General features: G+C 37.1%; 1 protein-coding gene across 1 annotated transcript in view; it reads right to left on the reverse strand.

Moving 5' to 3' along the window:
- KIAA1217 (KIAA1217 ortholog) overlaps positions 1-27,163 on the reverse strand; it is a 703,566-nt gene that overhangs the window by 435,519 nt on the left and 240,884 nt on the right. Inside the window, exon 3 of the mRNA XM_045787000.2 lies at positions 19,231-19,379. The gene's annotated coding sequence lies outside the window, so the exon portion shown is untranslated. The remainder of the gene's footprint in view (positions 1-19,230; positions 19,380-27,163) is intronic.

The following is a 27,163-nucleotide window of genomic DNA, read 5'->3' on the forward strand; positions in this document are numbered from 1 at the left end:
GATCTTACATGAAGCAATTTTACTAAACTGCCTTATTAACTCTAATAATTAAGGATTCGTCTGGATTTTCTAGGTAGATAACAAGCAAATAATGACATTTTTGTTTCTCCCTCTGGAAACCCTTACACCTGTTTTACTGTGACGGCTAAGCTCACTAGGAGTACAATGCTGAAAACAAATGGTGATAGTGAGCATTTGGTCTTGTTCTTTAATACAAAGATAATTCTTTTAATAATTCAACAGTCATTAAAACATTTGCTATAGGTTTTTTATAGATATTCTTTTTTTCAACTTAAATATATTTCCTCCTTTAATTCCCAGTTGTTAACAGTTTTGACCATGAACCACTACTGACATTTACCATGTGCTTTTTCGATTTATTTTTCTTTTTGAGTCTTTTGGGACATAATTTTTCCCCTTTAAGCTGTTAATGTAATGATTTACATTGATAGTTCATTTGTATTGATTGCAATTACTGATATATTTTGATCAATTTCTATTTTCATATTTGTCCTTTTTATTTAGTTTGATTTTTTTTTTGTTCCTTTTTCTTTGCTTAAGGTTTTTCTTCTCCATTCTTGTAAGTTTTTCTACAATAAGTTTAGGAATATGCATTCTATTCTTTATGTTTACCTTATACATTTGACATTTAAATGTTTATCCTTAAAAATTCTAAAAATAATCAATGTTTTCCCCTCCCCTTTATTTAGAACAAGTACAAACCCACAGAAAATATAATTTCAATCATCCCTTCCTTACTCATATGCTAGTGAAATCCAAGATTTAATTATGCCTTCATCTTTAAAAAAAAAAAACTTAAAGTTAAACATCACTGTCATTGTAATTGTCAGTTCAACAATTTACAGTTGTTTTTTTCTTAGATGATGTTCATGTTAATTTAAGACTTTAAATCTGTTAATCATGTTTTACATTATGCATCACTTATTATATTCAGAGATCACTTATATTAAATGTACTATAGAGAAGATCACTTTTATATTATTTGTTAGTGTTATATAGAAATGTAATTGAATTTCAAACTTCCTGAAGTCAACCCACATAATAAAAGAAAGAAATCTTAATTCTCATATCACAAATTGTCATTCTGAGATATGCAAAGTGCATTCCTTTAGTGAGGTCCTGTTGGTAGATTACGTTTTGAATTTTTTATTATTTTGAGACAAAGTCTTCCTTTTACTCTCATTCTTTTTGTTTCGTTTTTTAAAAATTGCTTTTTTTTTGGTAAAACATATATAACATAAAATTTACCATTATAACCATTTTTAAAAATTGAAATGTAATGGACATGCAGCATTATATTAGACATAATAAATGAATGTTTGTAGATATTATAAAATGAATACCACAGTAAGTCTAGTTAATATCTGTCACCATACATAATTATGGATTTTTTGCCCGATGATAAGAACTTTTAAGATTTACTCTCTCAGCAACTTTCAAATATGTAATACAGTATTATTAGCTATAGTCACTACACTGTATATTACATCGCCATAACTTATTTTTTAATTAGAAGTTCATGCCATTTGACAACTTTCATCAGTTTTGCCCATCTCCACCCTCCCCACCACCTCTGATACCCACCAATCTTTTCTCTGTATGTATGAACTTGTTTTTGTGTTTGTTTTAACTCCACATATAGTGGAGATCATATGGTATTTGTCTTTTCCTGTTTGACTTATTTCACTCCACATAATCTGTGTTCTTGCAAATGGCATGATTTCATTTTTTATGGCCAAATAACATTCCATTGTAGATATATATACCACATCTTCTTTATCTCTTTATCCACTGATGGACACTTAGATTGTTTCCATATCTTGGCTGTTGAAAATAATGCTGCAATGAATAGGGGGGTGATTTTTTTTAAGTTAATCTTTTCATTCTACTGGATAAATATCCAGGATTGAAATTGTTGGATCATATGGTAGTTATATTACTAAGTTTCCGAGGAATCTCCATATTATTTTCCACAGTGATGGAACCAGTTTACATTCCTACCAACAGTATACAGGTGTTTCTTTTCCCCATATTCTTGTCTATGCTTGCTCTGTCTTATCTTTTTAATAATATCCGTTCTAACAAACAAAAAGTGATACGTCACTGTGGTTTTGATTTGCATAATTAAGGAAGTTGAGCATCTTCTCGTATGTTGATCATCTGTATGTCTTCTTTGGAAAATGTCTAGATCATCTGCCCATTTTTAAATTAGATTGTTTTTTGTGCTATTGAGTTGCATGAGGTCTTAGTTTTGGACATTAATCTCTTATCAAATATATTTTTTGCAAATATTTTCTCTCATTTAGCATGTTGCCTTTTCTTTTTGTTGGTGATCTCATTTGCTATGTAGAAGCTTTTTATTTTGATGTAGTCCCACTTGTTTATTTTTGCTTTGGTTGCCTTTGCTCTTGGTGTCAAATCCAAAAAAATCATCACTGAGACCAATGTCAAGGAATTGACCACATGTGTTCTTCTAGAGTGTTTATGGTTTCAGGTCTTACATTTACATTGTTAATCCATTTTCAATTGATTTTTGTGTATTGTGTAAGATAGCCGTCTAATTTCATTCTTCTGCATGTGGCTGTCCAGTTTTCCCAGCATCATTTATTGAAGAGACAGTCCTTTCCCTATTATATATTCTTGGCTCCTTGGTCATAAATTAATTGACCATATATGTGTGGGTTTATTTCTGGGCTCTCTATTCTGTTCCTCTGATTTATGTGTCTGTTTTATGTCAATACCATACTGTTTTGATTACTATAGCTTTGTAATATAGTTTGAAATCAGGGACCATGACGTCTCTAGCTTTGTTCTTCTTTCTTAAGATCGCTTTGCCTATTTGGGGTCTTTTGTGGCTCCATACAAATGTTAGGATTGTTTTTCTATTTCTGTGAAAAATGCCACTGGAATTTTGATAGGGATTGCACTGAATCTGTAGACTGCTTTGGGTAGTTTGGCTATTTTAACAATATTAATTCTTCTAACCCAGGAACATGGAAGAGCTTTTTGATGTTATTTTTGATAATATTCTTTTTGATGCTATTGTAAATGAGATTATTTTTTTAATTTCTTTTTCTGATAGTTCATTGTTAGTGTAAAAAGTGCAAGAGATTTTTAAATTGATTTTGTATATTAAAACTTTATTGAATTCATTGATTAATTCTAACAGTTTTTTTTTTGTGGTGAAGTCTTTAGGGTTTTCTATATATAATATCATGTCATCAGAAATAAAGACAGTTTTACTTCTTTCTTTCCAATTTGGATGCCTTTTATTTCTTTTTCTTTTCTAATAGTTCTTTCTAGGATTTCCAGTATTATGTTGAAAAAAAGTAGAGTGATTGCACATTCTTGCTTTATTTCTGATCTTGGAGGAAAAGCTGAAAGCTTTTCACTATTAATTAAGTATGATAACAGCCGTGGCTTTGTCATATGTGATCTTTATTATGTTGAGGTGTGTTCTATCTATATCCTGTTTGTCGAGAATCTTTATCAGGAAAGGATGTTGAATTCTGTCAAATGCTTTTTCTAGATCTGTTGAGGTTAGCATATGATTTTAATCCTCATTTTGTTAATGTGGTGTATCACATTGATTGATTTGTGGATCCCTGGGATAAATTCCACTCTATCATAGTGTATGAGTCTTTTAATGTGTTGTTAAATTCAGCTTGCTAATATTGTGTTGAGGATTTTTGCATCTATGTTCATCAGGGACATTATCCTATAATTTTCTCTTCTTGTGGTAACCTCATCTGGTTTTGATATCAGAGTAATGCTGGCATCATAAAGTGAGTTTGGGAGGGTTCCCTCCTTGTCTATTTTTTGGAAGAGTTTGAGAAGGACTGGTATTAATTTTTCCTTTCACGTTTGGTCTATTTCACCCATGAAGCCATCTGTTCCTGGACTTTTATTTGTAAGGAGGTTTTTAATGACTGATTCAATCTCTTTACAAGTAATTGGTATCTTCAGATTTTCTATTTCTTCATGATTCAGTCCTGGAAGGTTGTTAAAAATTTATTCATTTCTTCTAGGTTGTCCAGTTTGTTGGCATGTAAGTGTTCATAGTAGCCTCTTATGATCCTTTGTATTTCTGTGGTATTGGTTGTAATGTCTTCTCTTTCATTTCTAATTTTATTTATTTGAGTCTTCTCTCTTTTTAACTTAGTGCTTTTACTCTCGTTCTCGAGAGATTTATTTGCTGAGTACAAAATCCTGGAATTTTTACAAATTACAAAAAATAATTATAGTTATTTTTTCCTCAGATCTTTAAAGATACTGTTCTAGTGTTTATGGCTCCCATTGTTGAGATATCAGGCATAGTCACATAGTTTTGGGGTGATCTGTCTTTTTCCATTAAATATACCGCTGTATTTCTTTTGGAAATTGGCCAATATAATTGTTAAATTATCTCTTTTTCCTTTTAATCTGCCATATTATGCTTCACATATTTTTGATTTTTGGTGTTAGAAGCCTGTGCATTTATAATTGTTAGATCTTCCTGATCGACTCTTTTATCATTATGAAAAAACCATCCTTTTCTCTAGTAGCATTTCTTGATGTTTTATGACTACGGTCACTTCAAATCTCTTATGGTTACTGTTTGCATGGTCTGTCTTTCTGCGTTCTTTTACTTTCAGTCTATTTATGTCTTAGAATCTAAAGTGAGTCTCTTACGTACAACAGATAGTTGGATCCTTACTTTTTTTACTTTGTGATTAGAGTGTCTAGTCTATTCACATTTAATGTATTTGTTAATAGGGTTAGGTTTATGCCTGCTGTTATTTATTTTCTAAATGTTTAATGTTTCTTTCTTCCTATTTTCCTCCTTACTATCTTTAATGTTTAAGAAATATTCATGTACTATTATTAATTCCTTGATTCTTGGTAAACTTTATTTTGAGTTATTTTCTTAGGGACTGCTCTAGGGATTATAATATTCATTCTAATTTATCACAATCTACTTCATGTTAATACTGATTAAGTTCCAGGAAATACAGCAATTTTGCTCCAATATAGCTTTATCCTCCCCAGTGACTTTGAGCCATTATTGTCATATATATTGCCTGTATATGTGTTATAATCCCAATAATAGAGCACTATTGTTTCATATAATTTTATGATTTTTACATAAATTAAGAGAAAAAAGGAAACATTTTAACTGTCTTTATATTTATCTACATATTAAGCATATTTGATCTCTTCACTTTTTCCTTTGAATTTAAGTTACTATCAGGGGTCATTTCTTTTCAAATGAAAATAATTTGTTTTTACTATTTCTTATAATGGATGTCTGTGAGCAATAAATTTTTTGTCTTTGATCGTCTGATAATGTCTTTATTTTCCCAGCACTTTGAAGGATATTTTTGCTGCATATAGAATTCTTGCCTAATAATTTTTTTTCTTTCAATATTTGGAAGGTCATTCCACTACTTTCTGGTCTCAATTGCTTCTGAGATGTCATATGTCAATCATTTTGTCAGTCTACTCTATGTGATAAGTTATTTTTCTCTTGCTGCTTTCAAAGTTTTCTCTTCAACTTTGGCTTTTTCAGCAGTGTGACTATGATAGTTCAAGGTGTGAACTGATGTCTCTCTCTCTTTCATCTACTTGGGGTTCATTTAATTTTTAGATCTGTAGGTTAACAGTTTTCATCAAATTTGGGAAATAAGGACCTTTAATTTTCTACCTTTTTCACTCTCTTGTCTCTCCCCGGGATTTGCATTGTATGGATGTCAATATAACAGGTCATTGAGGTTTTGTTTGTTTTTCTTAAATATTTTTTCTATCTGCTATTTAGGTTGAATTATTTCTATTGACCTATTTTCAAACTCACTGATTCTTTTCTCTACCACCTCAAACCTGCTACTGAGACCATTCAGAATATTCTTCATTTTGATTACTTTTCAAATCTAGAATTTTCATTTAGTTATTTAAAAAAACATTTTAGAAGACTTTATTTTTAGATCATTTTTAAGTTTACAGAAAAATTAGACAGAAACTACAGAGACTTCCTATATACCCCTTGTCTCTTACACAAAATTTTGTTATTTTTTAAAATTTTTCTCTATTTTTAATATCTTGCTTTAGTATGGTACATTTGTTAAGCTCGATGAACCAATATTGATACATTATTATTAACTGAAGTCCACAGTTTGCATTAGGATCCACTCTTTATGTTGTGCAGTTCTATGGGTTTTGCCAAATGCATAATGTCATATACGACATCACACTGTCATACAGAATAACTTCATTGCCCTAAAAATAACCCTGTGCTCCACCTATTCATCCTGAGTGTCCTCTTCTTTCCCTTCTTGAACTGAGCAACTACTGATCTTTTTAATGTTTTTATGTTTTTTACCTTTTATAAAATGTCGTAAAACTGGAATTATACAGTCTTTCCAAACAGTATTATTTCACTTACTAATATGTGTCCTCCGTGTCTTTCCATGGTTTTACAGCTGATTTCTTCTTATTGCTGAATAATATTCCATTGTATAGATATACCACAATTTGTTGATCCATTAATCTATTGAAGAACGTTTTGGTTCTTTCCAATTTTTGACAATTATGAAAAAGAAAGGGAATTAAAAATGAATGTGAAGATTGTTGTGTGGACATAAATCTACAACCTATTTGGGAAAATACTTATAAGTGTGACCACTAGATCACATCGTAAGACTATGTTTAATTTTGTAAATAATTGCAAAACTGTCTTCAAAACTGGGTGTACCATTCATGCTCCTGCCAACAATGGATAAGAGCTTGCCATCCTTTTGTATTGTCAGTATTTTTAATTTTAGCCATTCTAATAGGTGTGTACTGGTATCTTATTATTGTTCTAATTTGCAATTCCCTAATGACAAATGATGTTGAGAATCACTTCATGTGCTTATTTGCCATCTATGTGTTTTCTTTGGTGAGGTGTATGTTCAGATCTTTCGCTTATTTCTTAATAGGTTCTTTGCATTCTTATTAAGTTTTAAGTATTCTTTATATATGTTACATGCAAGTCTTTTAACACATATGTGTTGTGCAACTATTTTCTCCCAGTGAGTGGCTTGTCTTCTCATTATCTTGACAGTGTCTTTCACTGAGCAGAAGTTTTTAATATTAATGAAGTACAAATTATGATTTCTTTTTTCATGGACCATGCTTTTAGTGCTGTATCTTACATGATTTAATTAAGACCTAATCTTTTTTTAAAGAGACGTACGCAAAGCCAAGCTTTATTTAAAAAAATAATAGAAGGTAAATCAATGACTGAAACTGTTTCATTACCCCCCCCCAACCACATATAATTGCAAAGAGCAATTAGGATAGAGTCCCTTAATATGAATTCTCTTGTTAGAAAAGAAATCTTTGCTTGAGATATTTTTCTTCAACTGGATTGAAAATTATATGCGGAAAAGTCATATTTTTTATTTATTTTAGTTTTTAAGTGTTTGTTTATTTTTCTTCCAAGATTTTATTTAAATTCGAGGTAGTTAATTGTATTGATTTCAGGAGTAGGATGTAGTGATTTATCACTTACATATAACACCCAGTGCTCATCACAACACATGCCTTCCTTAATGCCCATCACCCATTTAGCCCATCCCCCTATCGACCTCCCCTCAGCAACCCTGTTTGTTCTCTATAGTTAAGAGTCTCTTATGGTTTGCCTCCCTCTTTTTTTTTTTAATCTTGTTTTATTTTTCTTCTCCTTCCTCTACGTTCATCTGTTTTGTTTCTTAAATTCCACATATGAGAGAAATCATATGGTATTTGTCTTCCTCCAACTGACTTATTTCACTTAGCATAATACATTCTATTTCCAGCCATGTCATTGCAAATGGCAAGATTTCATTCTTTTTGATGGCTGAGTAATATTCCATATTATATATATATACAACATCTTCTTTATCCATTCATTAGTCAATGGACATTTGGGCTCTTTCCAGAATTTGGCTATTATTGATAGTGCTGCTATTAATCTTAAATAATTAAAAGATTTTCTCCTGTTATCTTCTATAAGTTTGATAGTTTTGGGTTGTAGATTTAGGATTATGATCCAATTTGAGTTAATATTTGTGAAACATGTGAGGTTAGTGTCTAGATTCATTTTTTGTTATATGGATGCCCAGAAGTTGAAAAGACTATTCTTTCTCTACTGAATTGCCGTTGTCAAAGATCAGTGGACTATTTGTGTGGGTCTAATTCTGGTCCATTCATTCTGTTTCATTGATCAATTTTTCTATTCTTTCACTAACATCACATTGTTTTACAGTAAGTCATAAAGAGGGGTAGGGTCAGTCCTCCAATTTTGTTCTTCTTCTTTCAGTATTGTGTTGACTCTTCTTGTCTTTTGCCTTTTCATGTAAACATTAGAATTGGTTTGTTGATATCCATAAGATAACTTACTGGGGTTTTGATTTGGATCACTTTGAATCTATAGATCAACTTGAAAAGAACTGACATCTTAACAACATTGAATCTTACCACCCATGAATATGGAATCTCTCTTTCTGTATTTGGATCTTCTTTGATTTCTTTCATCAGAGTTTACAGTTTTTCCTCATATAGATCCTGTACATATTTTGTTAGATTTATACCAAGTATTTCAATATTTGATGTTAGTGTAAATGGTGTTGTGTTCTTAATTACAAATTCCATTTTTCGTTGCTGGTATATAGGAAAGCAAGTAACTTTTTTATATTAATCTTGTATCTTTGCTATAATTGCTTATTAGTTCCAACAATTTTTTGTTCCTTCTCTGGGATTTTCTACATAAATAATTGTTTCTTCCAAAAATAATTTCTATTTCTGCACTGAGTTATATCTTTTTGTTTTCTTAAGTAGGTTCCAGGTCCAACACAGGGCTTGAACTCACAATTGTGAAATCAAGACATGAGATCAAGAGTCAGATGCTTTACTGACTGAGCCACCCAGGCACCCCTTGAGAATATATCTTTTTTTTTTTTTAAAGATTTATTTATTTGAGAGAGAGAGAGCATGGGGTGGGGAGCAGTAGAAGGAGAGAGAGTCTTAAGCAGACTCTGCACTGAGTGCAGAGCCTGATAAGGGACTCAATCCCACCACCGAGAGCATGACCTGAGAGGAAACCAAGAGTCAGATGCTTAACTGACTATGCCAGCCAGGTGCTCCAAGATTATTGTCTTAATTAATGCTGCCATCTGTGTGGAACTGGAGGAAATATATTGGGAAAGATTTTTACATTGTAGTAGAAGACTCTCTACTTCATTAATCAAAAATATTTATTACTTCTTCTTTTTTTTTTTTTAAGATTTTATTTATTTATGTGACAGAGAGACAGCCAGCGAGAGAGGGAACACAGCAGGGGGAGTGGGAGAGGAAGAAGCAGGCTCCCAGCCCAGGAGCCTGATGTGGGACTCGATCCCGGAACGCCAGGATCAAGCCCTGAGCCAAAGGCAGATGCTTAACGACTGCGCTACCCAGGCGCCCCGAAAAAATATTTATTACTTCTTTTAGTAAACATTTGCTGTGACCTACTGTGGGCAACCCTATATACTAGGTGCAGTAGAGAATTTAAGAAAACAAAGTCATGGTTTTTGATTGTATTAGTAATTATATTAAACATCTCCCAAGGACTCATTACATGTGTTTTAAATGCTTACTATTCTCAGTGCTTTATATATTTAAGCATGTTAATCCTCATAACCAATATATGAGATACGTACTTTAGTTACTATGCTCATTTTTAAACGACAAAACTGGGTATGTTAAATGTTAAATATTTAAATAACGTAAATGCTAGTAACAAAAACAAGACTTAAACCCTTGCAATCTGACTACAGAGCCCACGTTGATACTATAGGATATGATACTATGTAATGTCGCACTACACTACGGTATACTATGCTATCATAGAAAGAAAGCTTGCAGTCTATTAGAAGATAACAGGTACAACACATGAAAAAGAAAGAATAAAGAATATGAGGAAATATTTGCTAAATCTCACTATAACAGGGTGTGGTAAGATGGCCAGCAAAGCTTCTGGAAGACTTGGAACTCAAGCTGTCCTTGAGGCTAACCTCAACCATGTGTGTTGAGATACATAAATTATGATGTCCAATTATTCCTTTATTCTCTTTTAATAAATTGGTAACCTCATTTAATGGCATGCTAAGAAATAAACTGAGCATACTGGAAGGTTTAAACCTTTTTATCTCTGAAGAATCAAGAAAGCATATCCTGCGTCTTTTCCCCTTGTAAACAGGAAGACAACACTTCTCAGAACACCTTGAAGTTACAGTGTGACCTTGGGACTACATTCTGGTCTAAAGAATGTGAGAGGAAATTATGTTGCAATTTCTACACCTGGCCATAAACCTCCCAAATACACAAATTCTTTCCCTTCCACTGAGACTGGTGAAACTATAAGATGAAAGAAACTGTTTAAAAAAGAATCCCCAGGAGAGCCACCTGACTGTTCTAGAACTAGGACATGAGAAAGAAAGAAATCTTCATTGTTTTAAGCTACCTAGATTTGGAGGTTGCCTGTTATAGCAGTTAGTTTTAATTACCCTGACTACTGAAACATATGAATGCTGATCTGCAAAATCATTGCACAGTCCCTTATAGGAAATGTCTTGGATGATTCAGGAAAGTGTGTTTTTTTTTTTTAAGATTTTTTATTTATTTATTCGACAGAGATAGAGACAGCCAGCGAGAGAGGGAACACAAGCAGGGGGAGTGGGAGAGGAAGAAGCAGGCTCACAGCAGAGGAGCCTGACATGGGGCTCGATCCCATAACGCCGGGATCACGCCCTGAGCCGAAGGCAGACGCTTAACCGCTATGCCACCCAGGCGCCCCAGTAAAGTGTGTTTGTAGCCCTCAAAATTTCCTTTCACCTCATTGCTTCTTATCTTTTTCTTTGTTTGTCCTGGGGATTTTCAAGAGTGACACCGAATGTATGATAGTCAAAAGAAAATACTTGGTTTACGGCAACTTTGATAATTATACATTGTTTTAGGGTTAACGTTCACTATAACAACAGTATTATTATAACAGTTAATATTCATTGAACAATTTGTATTAATTGTTGTTCTATGTATTTTACGTGCCTTCTATTGCTCAATTTTCAAAAAATCTAAGATGGGCATGACTATTACTCTTTAGCAGCAGTTGAGTGTGGTTTTAACGCTGCTTAAAAAAATTCAGTACTCAAAATGATTTTCAAACTTCTGGGGAAAAAAATACAGTACATTTTTCATGTGTGAAGATACAACTTGGCCATATTTCATCCGCACTGATTTTTGCTAAAGTTTTGAGAATCTTTCCTGAAATACTAAAAAAAAAAAAAACAAAAAAAAAACTTTTCTATCAGACTTGAGATTTGTAACTGAAGCTCATGAGTTAGATGCTGTATTGATCTAATATACCATTAAGTAGCAAAATAGTACAATTTATCATGTTCACATGGGATTATGGGAAATTCTCTCTACTGCTTTGGGTCCCTGTATATATTTTCTCATTTCTTTACATAACAGACTGACGACAGAGGAGTTCTCATTTCAGTCTTTTGTTTCCAACAAGCAAATGCATGTAAACAAGCAATTATTTTTGAAGTAGTGTACTTTCTCCTACACTCTTTAAAGCAATGATTTGTTTATTTCAAACTGTAAACTCTATTTTCTGCCTATAAAACAAATTACCTTTTGCATGAATATGAGAACACATAGTTTCTCTAAGTTAGCTGGTAAAAATCTCTCTCTTGCCATACTGTATTAAATAGGTTATTAAATTCCATTAACTTAAGTGCATGCAAGTGCCTCTGGCTTAAGAAAAACATTTCCACAGATGCTATTTATCCAAAATCAAAATTGTCTTTTCTGGGTAGCCATGAAACAAAGAGTCATGACCTTACATGAAGAAGGAAAAACAAAGAAACAAAACACAATTTACATAAAAATGATGTCATTAAGCTCTGCAGAATGTGGTGGTATCTCATTTACTTCTCTCCAAAAATGTATATGTGACAAATGACATTTTATGCACATTAATTCGCCTGTTCAATACTTCAGTGGGAGAGGTATGTTGAATACTCAGCCCAGGACATATCCAGCGATTAACAGCATTATCTTGGGTGCCGACTCTCAATTTCATTATGACCACACTCACGTTCTCCTCTAGCTTCAGATGTCTCTCTTCAGCCTCTTCCTCTCCCTCCACCTCCCTTCCCTTCCCTTGCTATGCCTACAGCCAAATTTCCCTTCTCTCCCTGCATTCCAGAGCCAGCTCCCCTTTCTTTGTCCCAGGTGTAAAATTCACCGGATCCTCACCCAGTCTACATAACTCCTGAGCTTATCTGAAACTTCATCCTCAACATAGCAGGACATTTCTGAGTCACATTTGAGATAAGAAGTGGACACTATCCACAAACCACAAAGCCACTCAAGTCAGCAGAGGTACAGAGCTTTCAAGTCAAATACAACCACTTTTCATTATTTACGATAGTTACAGTCTATAATATCTGGTCACATTGTCACCAACCCATCAATATACGACCTTATTTTATGTGTGTTTCTGTTTAAGGACATCTTATTTAATATATATCATTGACTGATGAACATGGAATGCACAGCCAACAGTGCTGTAACTCACGCCTGAATGAAGGGTGTCTAACACCCATATTTTCTCTGTAAGGCACACCACAGCCTTCTCGTACTTTGGAACACAGCAGAGCCCTTCTGCCCTATGCTCGGGGCCATTTTCAACACTGAAACTACCAACAAACAGCACAAAAATGAGAAAAATGTGGCACTAAATAGACCGTGAAAAGGACACTTGTGCACGTTATGAGCTGGAACAAGGAGGCAGAGCGTCACCTTGTTTGACCTCAGCTGGGGACAATTCAATTTTTTTGCCACTCTGTGCTTTCTGTGAATGTCCACAAAAGCATTCTAAGTGTTGATGCTGAGAGTACAAGTAAATGTTCGTGAGTTAGAGAATTTGCAAATGCAGAATCTGTCAAGATCGACTGTACTTAAATCACACAAATGTTGTGGGCTAGGATGCTCAGAGTGACCCCAGCAAAAGTTCCATTTGTAAAAGGTATATTTTTTTTATTGACTGAGGCATTTTTTTTAAGTATTTTGTCGGTAATTGTAATTTATTTTATTTTATTTTTTTAAAGATTTTATTTATTTGACAGAGAGAGGCAGTCAGCGAGAGAGGGAACACAAGCAGGGGGAGTGGGAGAGGAAGAAGCAGCTCCCAGCGGAGGAGCCTGATGCGGGGCTTGATCCCAGAACATGGGGATCACGCCCTGAGCCGAAGGCAGACGCTAAACGACTGAGCCACCCAGGTGCCCTTGACTGAGGCATTTGGGCATCAGTGACACCTCAATTCAACCAAAATTGAAATTTTTGTTAAAACTGCATTTAAAAAGCCTTGAATTCTCTTGTCCCTACAGAGTGCTTCTGAGTTACAATTCATCATAATGGGCATTATATTCCAGCTTTCTCTGAAAGCCCTGGCCTTTCTTTAAATCTTTAAATCCCAGGACTTCAGGGTTCCAGCAACTGAACATAGAGGTCCGTATTGTGTTTAGGGAAATCTCTCATTCAAAGACACAAGGTAGAACTCCTTCCGCTAATCCTGAAGGAAAAGACAACTACCTTACCGTCAAACACCACGGTTCTCTGTGCCGGAGGCATACCTTTCTCGTGGATTTCTCTTCATCCTGAGAGATTTATGCAAAACGGCATTCTCTGAGCTTTTGCTTCTTGACTGAGTTTTAGTAGGGTCAGGGAAACCACAGGGCTGGTGTCTGTGGCAAGCATGCGCATAGGTAAGTCTTGCTTTGGAGAACTTCTGGAGGCATGAGCTGGGGTTTCAAATTGTGAGATTGGATGTGGAGGCAAAATCCTGGGTTTACCTTGATCGGTTTTTTCTTTAGGATTTACATTGTGACCCATTTCAATGGGAGTTTAAAACTATGTTTCAAAGTCCTTTGTGATGATGAATCCTGGAATATTCTCGGAAAGTCAACATGATCTTTTTCACAAGGATTCAGAAGAACTATGACCGGCACCACCTGTCTGCAGAAACACCTGAGGTCTGCTTTAGATCGCAAAATGAAAATAAGTTTTCAAAGTGTTTTTCAAGTTGCCTTTGGGTTTCTCTTTCCTTTCCTTTTTTTTTTTTTTTTTTTTTGGTCAAATGAAATGTCACTGTCAATTCTTTCTGAATGCAGAGTCATGCCATCGGATACTTAGGGAAAGAAAACCCACATGAAACATGTACCCAGATGTTATGGGAGAAATGCTGGTTTAGAAAAGTCTTTGTTCTGCGGCTGAGGCTGCCAAAGTGCTTCCCTCACAACACTTTTTACTCACACAGTTTAATGAATAAAAACACGCTGACCGACAATCCAAGAGAATAACCGAATACCAATTACTAAGAACAGAACTGTTTCAGTGAGAGGTGAAGAAGGGCAAAAACATTGTGAAATGAGTTTAAAGTGTCTTAAGCAGAGCACTGAGTTGAGAGTTTCATTTTCCTTGCAATTGATTTCTTTGGCTCGAAGAGAAACCCACAACGCTGTTCGAATCTGGTTTCTACCATGTTAACATAGACGCAGAGTACTTGCCAGCAGCCTTCCCCTTTGGCTGTTTGGTGGCTCACGGGCATGCTTGTTGAAGACAACTGCCCAGAAGAAAACACCTTTTCAGTGTCTGGGGGTCCCCTATGTAATGCTGCTAAGAGGCTTTATTCCTCACCTCTGCCTCTCACTGGCTGTGTGACCTCGACCAAGCGACTTAGCCTTCTAAAGTCATCTCCTCAACTGCAGACTGGAATTGACTACCAAAGTTTATTACCACATTTAATTGTTATTAGACCTTAAGAAGAGAATGGATTTACAGCCTTCGAGTGTCTTGCATACAAGAAGTACTCACTGTTGATATATTATTTCTGCATCATAATCCCCTCTTTTGGTCATTCTGCACTTGCTGCGCCTTTCCCCCATTGGCTGTGGCCAGCTGGAACCCACATTCCAGGGAGGGAGTGGTTGGGGTGACAGATGCCTCAGGAGCAAGAGAACTTGTCCAGGGCCAGAAAGGCAGCCAGGGACCAGAGGGGAAAAGAAGTTAGCAAAATGCAAAGTGTCTTTATTACAACTCAACTGGTTTTAAGGTTTCCATTTCTTTTCAGCAAATGTGTTTTCTTCCTCTCATGGAACTCGGAACATATGTGCTGCCTGGCAGCTGATTTCTGCAACTCTTAAAGTCAGGATTGGAGAAGGCTGACTCACAATTTCTTACACTGCACGTGTGAAAGCTTTCAAGAAAATGTAGAGGGGGAAGAGCCACAGGATTTTGGATGATACTCTCAATTGCTTTTCAATTAAATGGGTAAAAGAGGATTCATTGATTATTTGCTTCTATTTCTGACTTATTTATTTAAATCTAGAGAGAGTGAGTTGGGCGGAAGGGCAGAGGGAGAGAGAGAATCTTTTTTTTTTTTTTAAGATTTTATTTATTCGACAGAGAGAGACATAGTGAGAGAGGGAACATAAGCAGGGGGAGTGGGAGAGAGAGAAGCAGGCTTCCCACCGAGCAGGGAGCCTGATGTGGGGCTTGATCCCAGGACCGTGGGATCATGACCTGAGTCGAAGGCAGACGCTTAACGGCTGAGCCACCCAGGAGACCCAGGGAGAGAGAGAATCTTAAGTGGACTCCACGCGGATCATGGAGCCTGATGCGGGGCTCAATTCCACAACCCTGAGATCATAACCTGAGCTGAAATCAAAGAGTTGGGTGCTCAAATAACTGAGCCACCCAGGTGCCCTCTGACCCTTTTAAACTACTGTTATTGAAAGCAGCATGAAGAGATGGGTTGAACAAAAGGTTAGTATCGCTGAGAAGAACAGAAAAAAAGGTAGCATTTGTAGAGCATTGTGGGTTTCCATTCATCTTATTTATTTGATGTATGGCCTCCTCGTGATGCAGGTTTTATCAGTGACAAGGACAAAGACTCCCAGAGATTACATCGTCCCGGAGACTTTAGCCACTGGGATTTTATTGACTCTAGGCATTGAGTTCTTTGCATTATACCCCACGCCCCCCCCCTTTTTTTAAGATTTACACAGCTTAGCTTTGATTAAAATTAAAGTAACATAAAGTAGAACATGATATCTGTTAAAATAATATATTTGAGGAGATGTTCTTCAGTTATCACTGTAACTGATCAGGCATGTGACAGACCTTTTACAAGATACACAGTCCCTAACATCCATGCATTAAACACCAGATCAAGTGTTACTACCGACGCAGTATGGTGGCTGAGGTGTCAGTGACCAAGCACGACTACATATGGACGACAACACCGTGACAGGGTCCTCACATGGACAAATTCATTAAGTGCCTTGAGTTTTCTTTCAAAGAAAGTATTTTTCACATTCTATACAAGTTAAACAAGAAGTCTAGCAAGGTTCCTTTACTGCCCTTGAAACGGGCGAAAGACCTGACAAAGTATTTCCTCTAAGCAATTTCTTCACCACACTCCTGGCAGAAGGCCTGTGCATGGTCAGGGCAGTTCTAGAAGCCAGAGTAGGGTGGTGTGGATCAGGAAAATAGGGACACGGGAAAGCAGGACTTGGAGGTGATCTACCCCGGCCGGAAGAGCGGCCATCACGGATTGAGATGGCTCTTTTGCCAACAAAACTCCCAAGCCTGGACATCAGAAGAGCTCCAACAACTCCTGCAACAGAGGCCAGGGGAGGGTTTAGGAGCCAGACACACTAACTACAGGCAAAGTTTTTGCTTCATTCCAGAGTTCAGTTCAAATCTGGGCTCACCACTTAATGACTGCATGACTTTGAGCAAAGCACTTAGACGTTGTGGAGTCCCATTCCCTTGTGTGTAAATGGGGATAACAACACCTCTCTGTGCCTGGTTGGGAGGATGGAAAGATATGGCATACACCGCACAGCACGCGACACACAGTAGACATTGAATAAATAGTAGTCATTATTTTGTATCATTGTGATTATCCACAGTCCTGGGATTGTTCGCACCGCCAATGCTATAATTTAAAACACATGTATTCTTCACATTTTAGCAAACTAGTTCAAAGGCTGTTTTTCAAATACATTATCTAGTTTGGGCTTAAAAAAAATCCCTGTGTATGTTCTGCTCTGCTTGTCAAAGGCTCTCCATAATGCTTACCCAAGGGTAAGTCAATTATACAGGATACTGTTCTGCCTTCTATTATTCTTCTTGAACCGCATTCCATGTGGCAATGGGTCAACTTCTTTACTTCCTCTTTCCTCCTACCACATACTATACCCTAGAAAGATGCCAGTTAAGTTTTAACCCTCCTTTGAAAGTGAATTTTCATATCTCTCTCTCTCTCTCTCTCTTTTTTTTTTGACATTATTTAAAGTTGTTGCAAGGTCTTTTCGTGCCCTCCAACCCCAATCCATGCAACAAAACAGTAATGGGAGAAAATTATTTGCGCTCTAGCCAGAGTCTTCCTGCTGAGCACGATGACTTTGTAATGAACTATGCATCCATAAACGGTTGACTCTTTGATCTCTGGCTGCTTGTACAACTCTAAAGAGAAAGGCATTCCAGTCCAAACCACACAAAGAGAGAGAGACACCGGTTATTTATGGGAGCCCACTGACTCTAAGTTTAGCCTGGCTCTTTCAAGATTCAAATACACACATCATTTTGACGGCCAGATCTGCTCCCTCCCCTTTTGGTGTCTACGGGGGCTGTAGTATAGGAATGTCTGATCTCTGGCTTCTCTCTGGGGTGAGAAAGGTAGCTGGTTTGGCAGGGAGACAGACACAACAGTATTTATAGAGACAGTAGAAAATCGAATCCATATGCCTACAACGGGAAATCGGAGTAAATCACCAGGAGCTAGGAGGACTTCTGAATTCCCTTTCTGAGGCCAGTTCAGTTTCTGGCCAAGAATAAACAGGACCTACGAACTAGCATCCACACACCCTCTTTCATCTGACAGTGCTCCACTGACACTGTCACTTCATGGAAAGAAAAGAAATGCCTGCTTTGGTTCCTTGAATTCAGAGGTGATTTTGCAAGTCGGACTTCTGCATTACTCAGTGCACTTTCCATGTCAGAGCGGGTGCAGACACAGAAGCCGTGAATTCCTAATTTGGCCGTTGGTGAAGCTAAGTCAATGACTTCTTATCAGTGATTCTCAGATCATGATGTTTTTAGGTGCTCGGCAATATGGCTGAGTATTGATTCACGCTGCTCAATAAAGCAAAAGTCAAGTTGAACAAAGACTGTCCTGGGATAGGATCTAACTATTCTCTTTCCTAACTCCCTCCGGATCAAATATCAAAACTTTACAATGAGGTGTCAGGATGGGGAGGGCTGTATGAGGACCTCTGTAATGGGGGAAAACTCAAAATGGAAATTGCCTTTATTAGTGCAGAATACTGAACTAATGGATTTATGATCAGAATTTGGGCCAAATAAATACAGCCAAAGCTGGGGCTCAATCTGGTCATCCCATTCACTCATTCCAGACACTCAAGTCCACCTACAGGAACCTGTTTTGGGCAAAGCAAAAGGACCTCAATGAACTCCAGACACTCAAGTCCACCTACAGGAGCCTGTTTTGGGCAAAGCAAAAGGACCTCAATGAACTCCAGACACTCAAGTCCACCTACAGGAGCCTGTTTTGGGCAAAGCAAAAGGACCTCAATGAACTTTCGTGGGGGCTTGACTTTGATCAACATCGTATTACGGGCCAGGCCTAAAAGGAACTCTTATGTTTCATTCATTCTATTCAGTCCGTAGACAAAGTCATCAGATACCTACCCAGGACCACATATCATTTACCAAAAATTCATGTTCTTTGAATATTCTCTTATTCTTTAGTCATTATGATGGCTTTGAGTCAGAGTCTGAGCACAAAAACAGGCATCTACGTGAATATAAAACATGTCCTGAAAAGGAACACACGTATCGATGGCACTGCCCACAAGCCCAAAGAAAGAATGGTTAAAAAAATAAAACAGCGGCATATCAGAGCAAAGGCACACTGGAGGGAGACTGCAAGGGTCAATACAGACATTTTGTTCCAGTGGGCTCAGGGAGGAACAAATCAAGATGCCAAGTTTTACAGATAGGCCTTTAGTTCCTAATTCATTCACTGTTAAGATGATGAATGTTTATTTTAGGATTTAATAAAAAGAAAGACCTTACCTAAGAAGAAAAGGAAGAGGAGTCTTCCACAGATAAGTAGTGCGATCTTTTGGGGCAATACCCGAGGGCTCTGGATGGGGGCTCCAACTACCTCCGAGACACGGCATACACGTGGGATCAGTACAAATTTAGGACCTCAGTCTCTCCCCCTGAAAAATACAAATAATAACGTCATTGTTTCCGCCAAGCAACTGCTCAGTAGCTAGAAATTCATGCTGATTAAAAAAATACAGGAAGAGCAAAGAGTAAAATACATATACAACGTGTAGCACAGAATGCCTTGTAATCACACATATACCTTTGCAATATATCCCAAATTAGAGGTTTTAACTTCCAGTTTTCCAAAAAACATTAGTTGCACACTACAAAGGAAGGTAAATATGTAAAGCTAGATCAACCATGAAAGTAAGAGCAAGTTTATGTAGTTGGGGGTAGAAGGTAATCAGGAAAAGGCAACTGAGAATCAGAGAGGCTGAAGGAAAGGAGGAACCACCTCTGATTCGCCTCTCTGCTCCTTTTGTTGGGGAGTGATGGTCAGGCGTGATTGCTGTACCCTTGTAAGAGCCTACTATGCAGAGATGCTTGGATTCCATTACTCCTGCTGTGCCCAGTAGAAAATAACCATGAGACTGCAGGAAAGTGTGGGGTGGTGGTGGCAGAGGGGAGTGGGGTGAGTACTTCAACAAAGAACAGGAGTTGTCCTACATACAGATTTTGAAATCATGGACAAGGCCAAGAGGCACCTCTTCTGTGAAGGACTATTCCAGGATCACTGAAGAGCCCCAGAAAAATCAAACTTGACATTGCACTCTTCCCCTGTAGCCGGCAGTTTCCTACGCTTCCAGAAGCTATGGTAAGTTTAGTTGATGTCCATGAAATGAGTGCATACGGTATAGTACAACTCTTTAGAACATTTCCCCAAATGGAAATCTGTTCATATCAACTCTTATTAAGATCCAGAGAAACAGATTTCTAAGTGGAAAGAAAATCATGGACGAAACTATGAGAAAAGTCATTGAACACAATTAAAATGTGTCATGAGCACATTGAGTGTTGACACTAAAATAGCTATGTTTATTCAAATTTGAACTATGCCACAATTAAAATGGATCACAAACATGGTTGAGTTTTGACCCTGAAATAGCCGTGCTATTAAACTTTTAAAATAGTGGCTATGTCCATACCATTTAGATTATTTCTTGTGTTCAGTTCAAGTAGTTATGAATGCTAATATAATGGAGAAGAGTCTTCCAACTCTGCTGATCTACATTCCAGGTTCTAATGCTGAATCTATGGCCACTTTATCCTGAGACTTTATGGACATTCTTACTCAGTCTGGGTTCTTCCTTCTAAGACTTGGTCCATTCACCGCACTAAGCTCTGTTAGCCACTGAACGACAAAAATTATGAAATGCTGAGAATTGAAAATCACTATGCCAACTACCTTTAATAAGGAATCTTCCTAAGCCTACTAGTCTCGCTTTTAATCCTGATAACAACTATCAGAGAAAGGCAGAACAGATCCCTGATTCTCGCAAGGAATAAGAATCTCCACATTAAAAATTATATTCTTATTGAGCAGTGGACCCGGGATGTGAACTCAGGTCAGTCTGACTTCAAACTCTGAGATCCTCCCACTTATATAAACCATGGACCAGGCCAAGGAGTGATTGCCTAACCAAATAAAACATTTTTAACATAGCTACTTGATTTCTTTATTGCAATAAAGATGAGAACTAGTTTATACTGAGTGCCAAGCACTGCTCCCCACACATTAGCTCACGTGACCATCACGGAACTGTGAGCGAGGAGGCATTGTGAGCAAGGAGGCATTATCAGCGTCATTCCACAGACGAGCATACGGAGGCTCAGAGAGGTTCAGTAAGTTGTCCAAAAAGCATATTGTAAGTGGCAGAGCCTGATCTCAAATCCACATGAGGTTAACTCCATAGCCCTTTCTCTCAATGGCTACTCTGTCTGTATTTGTCCTAGTCTGCAATTCTGTGTGAATACGTTTACTATTGGGAACAAAAATTGCCAGGCTCTCCATTTTTCTTATGTCTTGTCATCCAACCACCCCAGTCTGTCTCCCATGACACCATACCAGCTTCGAGGTCAGTCACCCCTGGTTCTGAGGCTTGCAGCCCTACCTCCCCTCGGGATCTGCCCAATTCCAAATATTTGTATTAGTCTTTTCTGCTCCTCCTCCCAAAAAGCTTTGCCCCAGTGGCTGCCATTTCATTCTTCTTCCCTGTTCCTCCTCATGCCACTACATATGAAAGGAAAGAAGGGTAATATGACTGGATTAAGAAGTTGTGGTCCATATATACAATGGAATATTACTCAGCTATCAGAAAGAACGAGTTCTCAACATTTGCTGCAACATGGACGGCACTGGAGGAGATAATGCTAAGTGAAATAAGTCAAGCAGAGAAAGACAATTATCATATGATTTCTCTCATCTATGGAACATAAGAACTAGAATGATCAGTAGGGGAAGAAAGGGATAAAGAAAGGGGGAGTAAACAGAAGGGGGAATGAAACATGAGAGACTATGGACTCTGAGAAACAAACTGAGGACTACAGAGGGGAGGGGGGTGGGGGAATGGGATAGGCCGGTGATGGGTAGTAAGGAAGGCACGTATTGCATGGTGCACTGGGTGTTATACACAAATAATGGATCATCGAGCCTTACATCGGAAACCGGGGATGTACTGTATGGTGACTAACATAATATAATAAAAAATCATTTAAAAAAAATAAATAAACATCAACAACTTAAAAAAAAAAAAAGAAGAGTAATATGAAAACATAGATTAGAAGGCAGGCAAATTGTGTGTAAACGGAGTAGATATTGCAACAGAACAGGGACGTACATCCTGAATTATTTGCTGGTCACTGGGGATTGTTGGGAAATAATAATAATAATAATAATAATAATAATAATACATTGCTTAGATATCTTCGTAGAGAAGTTCTCTAGGGTCAGATGTGAATTCAGACTAATTGGGACAGGTAATTAAAAAGTATATTATAGCATATTTTCAAATAGATATTATTTTTTGTTTTTTGGTTTTTAACAGGGAACCACGTTTTTTAGTTTTGTGCGCAACCATCTGGAACTTTTTTTTTTTTTTAAGAAAGGAAGGGGCAGAGGGGGAGAGAGAGCATCTCAAGCAGACTCCCTGCTGAGCATGGAGTCCAACATGGGGCTCGATGTCACGACCCCGAGATCATGACCTGAGTCAAAATCAAGAGTCAGATGTTTAATTGACTAAGCCACCCAGGCACCCCTAAATAGATACAGATTTATTACTTGTACACAGGTAACTTCAGTTACATTATTAAATATGGCTAATTAGAAGCCTTTAATGGATTTTCTTGTAATGAATGAATAAGAACATTTCAATCATTTGGTTGTTAAAAGAGTAAATGAATGCATTGAAGGTATTTGGTGTTACTTGAAAAATCTCCTCTTCAAATAAGATTAAAAGGCTTCTTAAATATTTTGAATATTCCTGCCTAGTTTGTAAGATTTTGGAAGAGAGATTTTACTTACGTGAATATTAACTTCAAACCAACTGAGCTCCAATTATTTCAAAATTTAGACTTTGAGACGAGGGGAATATGAAAACTAAGTCTGATTGAGTGCAATTTTGTTGTTTGACTACTGCAAATTCCTGTCAGTGGCAGGATTGCGGAAAACACCCCGTGATTCCGAGTGGCATGTTAATCCTTGGTCATCTTATGCCAGCACCATCTTTGTGAGAAAAGCAATTGTGAAACTTGCCTCTTTTTGCAACAGAATTTCTCCCTCTGGTCCATTGGCTACCACTCAAATTTTCTCATTTGAGAAATCCAAACTGGCTGCATAACTCGATAGAATACTAGAATATAAAATGAAATTTCTCCTAACTATGAAATAGCAGATGATACTCCAAATTAAAGAAATACCATTGGAAGAGTATAAAGGTCAGGAGGTCTTACTAATTTAGTTGCTGTTAAATAAGCATGTAAATCCTTTGTTAGTTACTGCTGGTTTCATGTGAAGCATGGGAGAGAGCTAATGCTGAAAAAAATGACATCATCCCCTCCAACATGCAAGCTGTAGTCCTCAATGCCTGATGCCAACTGTATGAAGGAATACTTCACTGAGTTGTACTCAAAAATGCTAGGAATTAGTACAATATATTAACCATGCTTACGCAGTGTTATGAAATCTAGAGTAGCCTTAATAAATCAGCAGAGGGCACATGGAATTTTTATTAGCCAGGGTTTTCTAATACATTTTCCCTCTATAATGCACACAGGAGGGAGGGGTTGAGCGGCAGGGGGAGCTGTCCACAATCTGAGGCCCCTGAAATATTTGGGAAACCTCTCTGCTGTACAGACTTCAAGTTTGACTTTATTGAATTAACATTTTAGAAATAAAGGTGTTACAGGATAGGGCCAGACAGTAAAGTACATACAAGTCAGGAGGTAGGTCACAAAGAAAGAAAAGCACCAGGGAAAGAACATTTATTTGAAGACTTTGGTAAGGTTAAGTCCTTTTTTTTTTTTTTTTTTTTTTGATACAAATGAACTTACTCATCATGTTTGGAGGCAAAGTAGAAAGAGCCAAATGGAGGATAAAATTGAAAATGGTCGAGAGAAAGTTCCTGGGAGGGCTGGTGTGGATAGGATCCAAAGCACAGGCAGAGAGATTGATTTTAGAAAAGAAAATGAAAGCACCCCCTCACTTTTCCTCTTGGCTTCAGGGAACCATGAACCACACCACACCAGTCAATGTCCCAAAAGGGCAGTCACTCCAGGCTATCTGGGCATGGTCCGCCCTCCCTTCCAGGAGCCCCTGTACCTGCCATGCAACCAAATTTGCAGGGAGAGGAAGAGAGAGGCAGGAAAGAGAAACAGGGCCCCAGGAGCGGGTTCTCTAGAATGGCCACAGATGCTTGAAGCCTTTCATTCCCTACATGAAAGAATGCCCCAGAAATGCTGTCAGACAGTCGAGGGCCTGGGCCTGTTTAGTCTGTATATCAGAAATTAGATGTAAAATATACGTTTGACTTCCAAGGAATAAAATGAATTGTCATGGTAGAGAAAGTTTCATGGAGGAAATATTATCCCGAAGCCTTCCAGCTTGAGCCTCTCCCTTATAACTCACCACCACAAATTATTTTCATAATAAAAACGAGCTCCGAGAACAAACTAATTACATGGGAGAGCAACTTATACTTCACTGCAGTTTTCACAATATATTTTTTCATCAAATATGAGTTAGCCAAAGTAATTAGGAAAAATGATTAGCAAAGCTCTTTATTGAATATGGATCCAAGACGTGTAAAAAACAAACAAACAAAAAGCATTTCTTTTTTGAAAATGGCTTTAAACCTACATTTTCTTCTAAGCAGTCATCTCTGTTCCCTTCCACAATAGCTTTTTGGGGACATGTAGCAATCTGAGAGAATATAACTCTTCTCCTGAAAGAATGCCAACTTCTTTCCTTCTTTCATGCTAGAACTTCCTGTTAAGTTGGTAGAAAATCATGAAATGTGGTTGCTTTTTCCTACCAGAGCACTGAGAGAACAAAAGGGTTGAAATCCCAGTACAAACCGTCTACAGGTGAGCCTCGGGAATCCTTCTAGATTTGAAAAAGCTTGGACCGCTGAGCTTTGCTCGTTTTCAGTTCTCAAGTAACACTGAGCTTCTTTCTCCAAAATAGCAGTAGGTTTTAAAGGCATTTGCATCTATTCTTTATACCTTTACATTTTGAAATATTTGGGATGCTTAGGAGTAAACAGGAATAGAGTCCATCTGGCCGAAATTACATTTTCCCATGTGAGCAACTGAGGCTTAGTTGCAAATTTCACAATGTAAGTTTAAACCAGCATCTCTCTTCATTTTTGTGTGTTCTGGGCACTCGGGCTTATGGAAAAATTTGACTGCTAAAAAAATCCAATAAACCAACAAAGATGAAAGTTAAAATTCATTTTTTAATTATTAAAGTTTTATTTTATGTGCAAATTGAGATAAAATAGATTAGTATTTCTTTCTATTATTTCATGATTATTTTATTACATAGATCTTCCTAGAAAATGCAGCTTCTAAGCACGTTGGTGTGGCTATTAGCATTTCCGGTGAACCAGCTGATTTTTTTCTTCCACTTTTCCTTTAACAAACCATTGCATGGCTGCTTTGTGCCAGGCACTGTGCCAGTTGCTGGGCACATAGTAAAAAAAAAAAAATTGTCTGGTGCCTGCTTTCATGCTGTCTGGTGAGGAGAACCCCTTGCAACAAGTGCTGGCCCAATGCTCTCCTTCTCCCATAAAGAAATTGTCTCCTCCCTCCATAATAAAGCCACTTTGTCCCTACATTCCCCAAACCCTGTACCTTCCCCATCACCCCGAGGCAAGAAGGAAGTATAAGCAAAACTATAATAGTTTAACTTTAGCAGTCCTTGCTTCCTGAAGAACATAAAGATAAGATGCTTTCTGAATGTCTTTGAAATGATTATGTCTGCTTCACATAAAGGCAAGAAGGCCTGGATGACCTTCTGGGCATATTCAGAGGTGGAGGTGAGCACAAGAGTGAAGCGGAGGGGTTCTCTCTTTGTGAAACTGGACGCATGCCCCTTTGCTAAGGGTTCACACCAGCACCGCAATACCCACTGAATGTGCGAAGTATATTTCCATCATGTGTGACGTTCATCACAGCCTCCCAGTGAGATAGGCCATTTTATTACTTCCATTTTACTCCAGAGAAATAAGAAACAAGAGGTTAAATGACTTTCCCAAAGTCAATAATAGACCTGGGACCAGGATGAAGAGTTTATAAATCCCTAACCTGTGCTGAGCGCACTCAACCATATACTTAACCTTGCCAAAAAATAAAGGCTCAATTTTGCTGTTTAACTAATTAGAATCAAGACACATTAGGCAAGAACGTAGCACCTGGTTCATGACGCAGTGACATTATTTTATTGCGGTTTCAATCTAAAAACTCAGTGTTCTTTCAAACTCCTCAGTGCTTTTATGAGACAGCTCCTGGATTATCAACTTAACTGGTGTCTAGTACCATGCATCATATATTGGCAAAACTGCCCTAAGAAAACATTGCTGGGAAACAATGAAAATTGTAGGAAAAGAGAAAAATGTTCTCTTAGTAAGGAGGAAGCCATTTACCCTAATTTGGTATGTGTGTGTGTGTGTGTATGTATATATATATATATATATGTATATATATATATATATGTATATATATATATATATATATAATGGTTTGGTATGTTTGTATATATATTATATTTACATATATAATACATTATTATAACATATAATATACATTTGGCACTTGACAGGTATTACCCCCAAATCTGAGATTATGAACATATCAGGTTCTCAAAGCTGTAATGGTTCCAGAAATGATTCTATTGTTTCTTCTTTCCATTTTCTAAATTGACCAGTTATTCCCTAAAAGCTGACAGAGCTCTAGAGAACTGGCTTTTCTGTTATTTTGTCTGATCTCCTAGGAGACCGTAAGCTCTTTGAGGACAAGAGTTATGCCATTCTCAGGGCGGCACCAGGCAAAAGCTGAACAAAAATTAATCTGAATATGAATCCTCTTTGGTATATCATGCTATCCTTGTATACTTTTAAATTTTAATAACATGGGTTGGAGGCAAAGCTTTACAGGACACAGGAAAGCAAGTTTCCTGTTCTACAGCTTAGGGCAAGGAATTACATAATTTTAAATAATGCATTCTTATTTCAGATGGTGAAACCAGTGAAAAATGGCCATTTCAGATGAGAAAATGAATGGCGACATATTTCCAGTAAAATTGAGTTTGGTATTGGTTTTAAGGGGAAAATCCAACCTACTCTTAATGATGCTGTCAGATTTACTAACCATTCCTACAGCTTTGAAGTTTAAATGCCAC

Source organism: Ursus americanus, chromosome 31, assembly GCF_024610735.1.
Source record: "Ursus americanus isolate L20-20 chromosome 31, mUrsAme1.1.p, whole genome shotgun sequence".
In the NCBI taxonomy this organism is placed as follows: Eukaryota; Metazoa; Chordata; class Mammalia; order Carnivora; family Ursidae; genus Ursus; species Ursus americanus.